The sequence below is a fragment of the Pecten maximus genome, chromosome 5, assembly GCF_902652985.1.
Source record: "Pecten maximus chromosome 5, xPecMax1.1, whole genome shotgun sequence".
NCBI lineage: Eukaryota > Metazoa > Mollusca > Bivalvia > Pectinida > Pectinidae > Pecten > Pecten maximus.
In genome coordinates, this window is record NC_047019.1 from 11,219,709 (window position 1) to 11,230,537 (window position 10,829).

At 32.3% G+C, this 10,829-nt stretch overlaps 1 long non-coding RNA gene across 1 annotated transcript in view; it reads left to right on the plus strand.

Annotated features, from left to right (window-relative positions):
* LOC117327143 overlaps positions 1-8,969 on the plus strand; it is a 90,420-nt gene extending 81,451 nt beyond the window's left edge. Inside the window, exon 3 of the long non-coding RNA XR_004532581.1 lies at positions 8,791-8,969. This is a non-coding gene — a long non-coding RNA (uncharacterized LOC117327143). The remainder of the gene's footprint in view (positions 1-8,790) is intronic.
* The last annotated feature ends 1,860 nt before the right edge of the window (positions 8,970-10,829 follow it).

The following is a 10,829-nucleotide window of genomic DNA, read 5'->3' on the forward strand; positions in this document are numbered from 1 at the left end:
ATATATTCTATGAAATGTGTTATCGTTGTCACCGGCGGATATTTTGTATTAATTTTTTATTTACTTTTATGTTATTTTTCCACTTTGGTATACATGTTTTAAGACAGAGAAACATGTTATGCATACCATTATTGTATGATACGAAACTTATCGCAAAAGTTCCAGGAAGTAATGAAACTTTTCTTTGATCCATGTCTTTGTTATTCCGTAATGTGTTCTCGATAACGTCGTCTGCTTAAATTTACCCTTCAGGAGCCCCACCATCATCGTATTTTGATTTTTGGATGGATATTACCTGTCATTTTCCATCTTGTATTTTCTGTAGTTAGTGACGATCATATGACGACACGTGTATCAATGATCGTAATTGATAATATTGAATTTAAATTCTACAATCATTGAATCATAACATTTATCTTTCAATCCTCTCTTTGTTCACAGCTGTAAGTCGGAATTACACAGCTGTGAACAGGGCATTTCTATAAAAATATATAATATCAATTGAGCTACCGTGATTGAATGTTACGACTACATCAATTCATACACATTATTCCATGAGGATATTAAATCATTTCATCAAAGGAAATGACAAAGTATCCCCGCAAGGTTAATCTAACAGAATAACAATTCATTATGTAGATCGATTAAAATCATCTAAGACTTATTAATAAAGTCTTAGATCGATTGCAAAGAATGAATACTATCTATGTACTATTTCCAGATTGTATTTTATATTCCACATTCCACTTCAAATCTTTTAGATATTTCAGTATTTTGATAGTTTCAAAAATATATGTAAGTTTTAATTTATCTTGTCATGCAAGACGCAAAATGCATATTGGATACGATTTGTATTCTTATAACGCCATGATAATGTTTCCTTATTATTTTTTTTCATAACTAAAGCAAAGTATTAAATACATTGACAAGTCATGAACACGAAATCAGTTTTTCTTTATTATATAATGAGCTATTGGCAACCTTGTCAGTTATAAACAGTGTAAAAAATGATAATCTTATAAATAAGAAATATTTTCAATGACTGCATGTGTCTGTTGTGAAACGTTTCCACACAAGATGGTTTTAATTATGAAAGAAATTATTACTTAAATGAAAAATAAGTGACATTTTTTGGTTGAATATATGACTCCGTGATGGTAAAATATATTTATCTATTTATCTTATTTTCTTTTCATTTTACTCGAGATACTGCCCTCCCTCTATACAGCAACTTTGCCATATTACTTTGAATTATTGTAGTTCATTAAGCCCGTTTGAAGAATTGAAACTGTTGCAATTTTGTTAGGATAATGAACATGTCAAAGACAATTATAGAACCTCCTTTTATAAAAGATACTTTTTAAAACGTTAATACAATTGAATAACACAACAACGTCAAAATAGACAATATAACTAATTTCAAAGTTTGAGCAGTAACAACTCTACTTAATATACAGGATGTGTTTCCCTGTGGTAAATCATGAAGACAAATTAGAACTCATTATCGACTCAGAACGACTACAGGAGAAATGTATGAGATACAGAATAAACCTCGTCGGCTTTCACAAGAGAACGGAGACAAAGTCAGATTCAGCGGAAGATCAAAGATTTGCTGAACAATACTTAGTTCCCATTACTTTGTCCAGGATGATCGTAGACCATTCAGCACCAACAAAATAATTTGATTACCAAATCTATTACGAAAGACAGCGTAGAGGAATGATGATCTGATAGAAAACCCTGATAACATTTCGATTGATAGGATGCATCTTTATAAGAAAACATGATACTGGAAAGGTCAAAGTATTAAATGATGTGATATGAAAATGTAAACTGGAGTCATATTCATATAGCACTTACAAGTTTAGACTAAGTATTGAAAATGTAAATGGAGTCATATTCATATAGCATTGACAAGTTTAGAATAAGCATGACTTAGAACTGGCACATGGTCGAATATATACCATGAAATGTTATTGAAAACGAAATATGTTTTTATTTAATAATTGTCCATATGATTAATGATATTGAAAACGAAATCTACTTTTATTTGATAATTGTTCTTATGATCAATTTACAGAAGTATATCTAGATAAAATAAAATAAGGTATGTCAGAAGATGAAAAGCTTCAATTTTTCAGCTAATAACTATGATATATAAGGAGAAACTGTCTATTCATAAAACAGTTATTAGACCTGAAGAGACAGGGCTTGCATTGTATAATCTAATACTCTACTTATATTGCTGAATGGACTGTCATGTATGTTTGTATACGTATTACCATCAAATAACTTATGTAATTATGCAATAAACATTTGAATTGATTTCATCTTTCTCGTAGATCTCTAGATCTGTCTTTCTTCCTCTCAGTCTTCTTTGCTTTTCTTTCTTTTTAATCTTTTTTTCATATATATTTGTGGAGAGGGGTTTTTATAAGTTGTTAAAAACTTGTACTCAGTCCAATTGTGTCTAACGTAACAATAAAATATGTTAAAATCAATTTAATTGAAGTGAACTGAATTGTAACGGCCATAGCAACGGAATCCGCTTTATAACGCAAACACATTTCTGGACAGCCGATGGCAGTGTAAAGACTTTTTTATCTGTTTGTTTTTAATCCAAATATGATTCTGGAGAGTATGGTAATATAATGAGTTTCAAAACACAAATATTAATCATGAGTTTTTTTTTGTTCTTGATTTCGTTTTCTTCTATTTCAATGAATTACTGGCGGTATAACGAATTGATTTCAATCCAACATTGTTTCTGAATTATGTCATCATTATTATGTACCGTATTTTACTTAAAATTCAAATATGAATAATTTAACTTTATAAAAAGAAGTGAGTAAAGGAAAGCCAATATAAATGTCATCATGTATTGAAGAAATACAACGCTTTAACACTTAAAATCAATCACTGTAAATTTATTACTTTAACCAATTCATTATTTCGTCAATGTCTTAAAAGATTATACAAATGACGTGTACAAGTGAAAAGAACCTACAAATATGAATATATTCATTAGTAGAACATTCGCATACAGAATATACATATACACCTGGTTCATCTTTCCATAAGAATTAAATCATTCTTGGGACCAAAAGTGTGAAAACACAGAATGAAATGATGTACCCTTGCATTCCAATCAAGAAATTATTATTTTAGCCAATCCATTATTTTGTATCCATTTTTTGTATATAGGATAATTTAAGATATTGTTGTATACTAATTTTGTACATATCAAAATAATTTTGAATATAGAATAATTTAGTATAATTTTGTATACAGGAGAATTTTTATGATACTGTTGAATACTAATTTTGTATATAAAATAATTCTGAATATATGTCAATTTTATATGCTAATTGTGTATACTAATTTTGTAAATATGCTGATTTTAACATATAATTTTGTATATAGGATAATTTTGTGTATCAGGATAATTTTTCAGTATATTTCTATAAACTTATTTGCAGGATAATATTTCGAATAGGGGAGATTTTGTATATAGCTAAATTTTAAATGTGATTTGGAAACTGGAATCACTTTGGAGATTTTAATTCCTCCATTCTGGATCATGTCATGGTAGAGAGTGCAATACATTCAGGGAGGACGCAAATGCAGAGAAATTCAAAAATGATATTGTATAGGCGAGGATAGATATAACGACCAGGACAGCTATGGAGAACCCGCACGTGCTCAGGTGCGTTAATATCAGGTGTGCGTCACGGTACCTGTGGTTTTCTGGGTGGTCGTGCACCTGTCCAACCATTTAAAAGAGCTGTCCAAAAAGCCTACACGCCTTCATACCAGAGGCCGATTGATCTTAATGTCTAAATCGCGTACATTTTATTTATTTCTTACGGAAGTCTGACTGGATTGTACTTTCTAAATCAGTCTTAATGCTTTAGAAATGAACGAGACCCAGGAAAGGGGGCGTTTACTTTCCTTACTCGTCCTTTATTGCGGGATTAAAGAATATCCCCACCATTCATAGTACTGTGAACCATGGCAAATGTTTATAGCGAAGAATATCTGTGGAACAGAAACATCAATCAAGATAACATTTTGGCTGGGAAAGTGCCTACAACAGATATGTACAACAATGAAATGCTTTATCATTATCCTAGAAGGTGGCTCTTTTCACAATCAAAATACAAGTACATATTAGGTAAAGCATGCCCTTATATAATCCAATACTAATATAAAAATGAGTTAAGCAATAAAAGAACACAAACTCTTATGGTGCGTCATGTTGTGATATTATTTTCAATTTATATAAACAGAATGGAATAGACGTCCGAGATTTAAACAGCCAACAATACTATGGCTTCAGCCTAATGTTGATGGTAATGCAATGAATTGCAAATGCGTAATACATATACATATTGTTTACACGTTCGATAAAGAGTTGTTAAAACATCACTCCATGCATGCATACTATATAGTAGATATTATGTTTTACGATCCTTTATCGGCGCAATAATATCATCGCGCATAGGCGCTAACGATAAAAGCTATTTATAGCATGATTTAGTGATAAAAGCTATTTATAGCATGAATGAGTGGTAAAAGCTATTTATAGCATGATTTAGTGGTAAAAGCTATTTATAGCATGATTTAATGATACAAGCTAATTATAACATGATTTAGTGGTAAAAGCTATTTATAACATGATTTAGTGATACAGGCTATTTATAACATGATTTAGTGGTAAAAGCTATTTATAGTATGATTTAATGATACAAGCTATTTATAACATGATTTAACGATACAAGCTATTTATAACATGATTTAACGATACAAGCTATTTATAACATGATTTAACGATACAAGCTATTTATGACATGATTTAGTGATACACGCTATTTATAACATGACTTAGTATACAAACTATTTATAGTATGATTTATCGACACAAAATAGTTATAGAATGATTTAGTGTAGCATTGTCGCTATGAAGACGTAATAATGGTAACACATAATACTGAATCTCTGGAAGATTAAAATGTTAAAAACTTTGAGTATAACATTCAGAAGCGATAGATTTTCATCAGTCATTAGACAATTTGAACATCACCTTGACATGCAGACAAAGCGATCCTATTGAATATGCCCATATTATCCATTCTTATATATTTTTTTTATTTCTTTGATAACCATCACGATTTCCCTGTCTATATCCTCCAATGTTTAAGAACAAGGCAAATCCATCCATAGAAAAGAAATATCGGTATATCGACGTACAAATCGATGGAGTCAGGGCAAAAAATGACTATATAAAAATATCAAGGAAATACTAGTTAGACCAGGTGTTGGAGAAGCTTACCGTCTTCTGCTTCAGTGACGACACACGCCACTTAATAAACATCAAGCATCAATATATCTCACATCTAGTCAATCATTTAAGTTAATAAGTTCTATGACATTTCATAACCATAACAGCTTGATTTGGCCAAATTAATCAGAAAACTACAACCCTGCTACTCAGTAAGCTGTCTCGATTTTTCATTCAACATTATAAAATCATTTTTGAATCGCCAAAACTGACATTTCAATGTTGTTGTTTTTGTTTTTGTTTTTTGTTTCTTCTTTTCTTTTAATAAGTATTGAAATTAATACTTATTTTACACAAAGGCTTAAAACAAAAAGGCTTTAAGTTCGTATGTACTTAATAAGCTCATCCTATTATTTATGTTTAGCTATCTGCCTGACACACACACAATGTACAAATAATTCAACTGGTTTGCAGATTATGAAATAAGATTTTGGAACTGTTTCGTTTTAGTGTGATCACGGAAGAGACAAAGTCCAGTTTTCTCTTTCTCTATATATTGGTAATCAGTCGATTTTAACATAAATTAGTAAGTTAAACTTGTTTATCAATAGACAACACTGTCATTACAAATATAATTACATTTTATATCTATAAGTATGTAATTAATTTTCCATAATTTATATGCAGAATGCAGCTTAGTGATTGGTGGATTTTGTTTTTCTTTTCATACCTCTATACGAACATTGACGTTGCGTATTGATTTGTTCAAAAGAATCCCTTGTAAAATTGTAGATAAAACGTTTCATAGGGGTATGAAAAGTAATTATTTGAAAACTTTTGTAAGAATCCTCTACGCAGATTCATACAGAATGCAACGATTGTTTTGGTCACAACCCTATGAAACTGAAAAATATTGACATCAATGCTCAAGTAATTAAAATTTCCAGAAGTATGGTATATGTAAATATAGGATTTACAAAATCACAAAACTTCGTAGAAATCTGAAAAATCAATACCAAGAAAATTATGAGTAGGTTAAATAGTAATACATATATGCTTACAATAAAATCGCAGATTAGACTCCAATGGAACAAAACTACTAACTTTCTAGCGTATGTACATTGATATTATCGAACAGGCAACAAACAAATTGTTTTGATTTATTTACGTTTATTGTATATTTTGTGTTTTCTTTGTAAATATTTAAACACAATTTACGCCTCAAATCCTCAAAATCAAAAACAAAAAACGGCTGATAAAAATTCTAGCATCAAATCCCAAATAGACTGAAAGTTTGTAATATGCAGTTATTTTTAATTTTAAAAAACTGACATAAAATTCTTTCGGAAAACCCTTTAGAAAAGTCCCAACATAAACTAAAATGTTGTTCAAACTGGGGAAGCCACTAATCAGTCTTACGTTGCCTGGCTTTCAAATAATAGGGCTCAAAAATCACTGTAACAACGTAATTCTCAAATCACAAATGACATGAGTTCGCCCTGTGTGCTATTAAACTTGGATTAAGATATGGAGATTTTAAATCCTACCCGGCGTTGTGAGCGAGTTCGACTATTACAAATCTTTGCTCGATTTCACAGACAAATGTACGCGGTGCCTAGAATCGACCAGCAAACCAATATCACTCGTGGAGAAAGCAGGCAAATTTGTCAATATATGGAAATGGGTGGGATTAAGTTAGACACTGAAAACAGGACAGTAAATTATACTCGGTTCTAACCATATGGGCCGGGCAAATTAAGGTTTAACAGAGAAAGGTCTTTCAATCAGTGTTATGACATTTTCGCTAGATAAACTTGATAGAAGATAAAAGCTAATTACCTCAGAAAGGTTTGGGGAAGTCATTTTGATTTATCCTCCCCGTCGAAGAGGAAACTTTGTCAGGCGTATATTGCGTCGATAATGGTGCCCCTACTGTTGGATGGTCCAACTAACTGGCTTCACTTTCTGGCGAAGTCGCAGACATGCGATAACTTTGGTCTTCCAATGGAGTACTGATAAGAAAAGACAGTTCTCGGTGTCCAATAAATTACAAATACAGCAGAAACTGGTACATGAATTAAAGGTCTACTGACACAGTAAGCACACGGACTCGTAGACATGTACCAGTTTTGGCTGTATTGGTAAACTTCTGTTATCGTTTATTTATTTCGAGACATTAGTTATTTCAGCGCACTCATATTCTAAAGAATAACTGAAAGTACACAGATTAACGAAATAATGAATTGGTACACCAACAGTACTTGTCATAGAACATGATACACACAAACGGCTATTGATACATGTATATTCATGATTTAGGGAACGGATTTTAATACGAAATGCACTACAAAGAGAGTCACTATATTATGTACTTTACAGTAACAAACAGTTATAGAATCGCTATATACAAAAATAACTAAATACTTCACAACAGGCCTGAACTAGCCTTCCAACGATGCCATTTTAGTGATTCAGTTGTTCAGACTACATCATTTGTTTCTTCTTCTTCTTCTTCTTCTTCTTCTTCTTCTTAATAAAATTGCAAATTTTCAACAATAGTTTTTGTGTTAAGTGAAATTTTTAATTTTGGCAGAAATTGTTGCATATCAACTCCATCGAGAAAACATGCCATGCGTTTGAGTACAACTTGTGATATTTTCGAGAAATTCAACATGGAAGGTATGCTAATGTGTTACAACAAAGCATTTTTTTCGGAAAGATCGCATGTATCAATTTTCATGACCATCGGTACATTTTTCCTTGGCGCTGTATTCTCTTAAAAAGGATATACTTTTATTCTGATAATGCATGCAAAGAAAAAGAATGACATTTTGTTTTCTTTCAAAAAATGTACATAATATTTATATAAACCATTGTGCAATGCCTTTGAAGATCATTGACCTTTTGTTTGACATGGAGACTTGATGCACACAAGACAAATCGTCATAGAACACAATTGATTTTGAGTCCAACAACAGTGTTGTCCTGTACCGTCCGAAGCTTTCATAGTTCCGGGATTCTGTTTGTTTCGCCGGATTCTTATATCCCGGAACCACGCCCCCAAGTCCCGCAGGATACAGAATTAACAGGCCTGGCAGGAATGGGGAAAATGGTCCCTGGAACGTTGTGGTATGGAAGTCTGCAGCTAACACATCTTTATAAATGACAGCAATTGTGGTAGCTCCACGGATTCCTGTTGATTCGGAAATCGAAGCCAAAATATCTCTTATACACTCCTTCCCTCCCTCCTCGTGTGATAAACAGACTCTTATACTCGTAAACACTTTCATTCTCCTGTAGTTCGTGGCACGTCAAAAAAACTCAACTTGATTTTACACACAATACACTTGTGAAAGTTCGTGCACAGGTTCAAACGCCTGACTTCCTTCTATACTGCGCTTTCAATCAAGATGTTTTACATAAATGAAGACCATTTTGGAGGTTTACACTAGGTAATCCAGTGAATTCTTGGCACCTTTGGTGACATTTCTCATTAATATTGTTTCCAGATAATGATCTTCCTGACACCTGTTTTGTGAAGCCGTCAAAGCCGACCAAGATTCATCCATGATTCCAGACACCTCATATAGACGCAATAGAGACGAAACACGATTGTTGCCATCTAATTTGAATATTCATGTCAAAACTTTGACCTTATTTAAATATTCATGTCAAAACTTCGACGTAGGCCATCAACTATTTAATCGTTACATTCACAAGAATGAGATAATTTTATACATCACATGAATATCTATGCTTGTTTGTATGTATTTATTTCTTTTTATTTCAATTCATTTTAATAATCTATGCCTAAACTTGAAAATGACATATATTAGTATATTCACAATTCACCACGTATGTCGATTATTTATTCATATTTTCTAAAATTATTCATTTATAAAGTTTGAGCTTATGTCAGCGCCATTTGTTATAATTAGTGAACAATTGTTTTATGATATATCGAGATACAAAAACATTGAATATACATATAATGCGTTATCATATATGTTATAACAATGTAAATCTGAAAGTGTTATTCAGGACAGTCGGCTAGGAGGATACTGATGTGACAGAAATTGTGGGTTCGACTCCCGGAGTCAGAATGACGAGAAGGTGGTGGTAGGGATAGGGGATTGTTTTCCCGACCTGTCCAACCAATCTATCGATATTATTTTCTCTTCCTGTTTATATACTGTAAATGTTGAAATCTGCGCGAGTAGGGAATTTACGCTTAATGCGCGGAAGCCATGGGGCCGCGGTGGCCGAGTGATTAAGGTGTCCCGACACTTTATCACTGGCCCTCCACTTTTGGGTTACGAGTTCGAAACCTACGTTGGGAAGTTGCCAGTTAAAGACCGTAGGCCAGTGGGTTTTCTCCGGGTACTCCGGTTTCATCCACCTCCAAAACCTGGCACGTCCTTAATAGGATGTTAAACAACACAAAACAAACCAAAGTGGAAGCCATTCGAAATTGTTTAATAAGCCTCAATAATTTGTAAAATGCGTCTATTGTATTTATCATCCTGACTTGCTCACTTACCACACCACACACCTTCAGCTTAACATCTTGGAACCCTCATTATAACAATCATGTACATACCAATCTCTATGATAAGATATTAATTCTACGAGTGTTTAACATTCCGTTCCTTGGTAGTTACATGTTAGTCTTCCGTGAGTTTAGGGTTTTACATCTGATAAACTCCATGACGTTATATTGAGAAAGTTCTGTTACCCTATGTCACTCTTAAAGTTTGTTGATATTAATATTGTGATTGGTTCTTATTTATTACGTATATCATTTACAGTATATAATAAACCTCTTATGCATGGCATATGAATAAGAAAAGCTATAAAGTTCAGGAGTGAGCCGATGAAGGATTTAGGAATGTGTTTTTGTGGACAATGGATAAGGGATGTGTATTGGATGTGTAACTAGAAAGTGTCATGCATTCGTTTTTAATTAGTTTTAATTAAGTGTATTTAAATATAGATATTATGTACATCATTTATGAACCCTAATTTGTAGTACTATATTCTAGTGTGTAGCAACATTCATCTTACTCTTAGATTTGTATATCTGTATTTCTTCCTGTCATTCTTGTTTGCTTTTCTTTCTTTATAATCTTATATCATTATAAGCATAATATATATTTGTGGAGAGGGCTTTTAAGTTGTTCAAAACTTGTGCCCAAACAAATTTTGTCTAAACAATAAAATAAGTTCAAATCAACCAATAAACTACCTAGTCAGGGTTTACTACCAAAAATACACCAATTAACGCTACTATTGTCTAACGCCCAAGAATCCTGTATACCATAGTTTAAAGTCTTGGGGTCTACGATATTCCTCTGGAAAAAGATATATCCAGTTTTCAAGGAAACTACTCTGAAGTTGAATGTTTGGTTTTCACTCTTACGGTCGTAATTAAAGAGATAGTGACGATTTTTTTTTTATCGCCAACTCATTATCATCGTACCGACAATAATTACTTGCCGATTTCAACATACAAAAATCACTTTTTCGCGTAATATTCAAGATAAAAGAA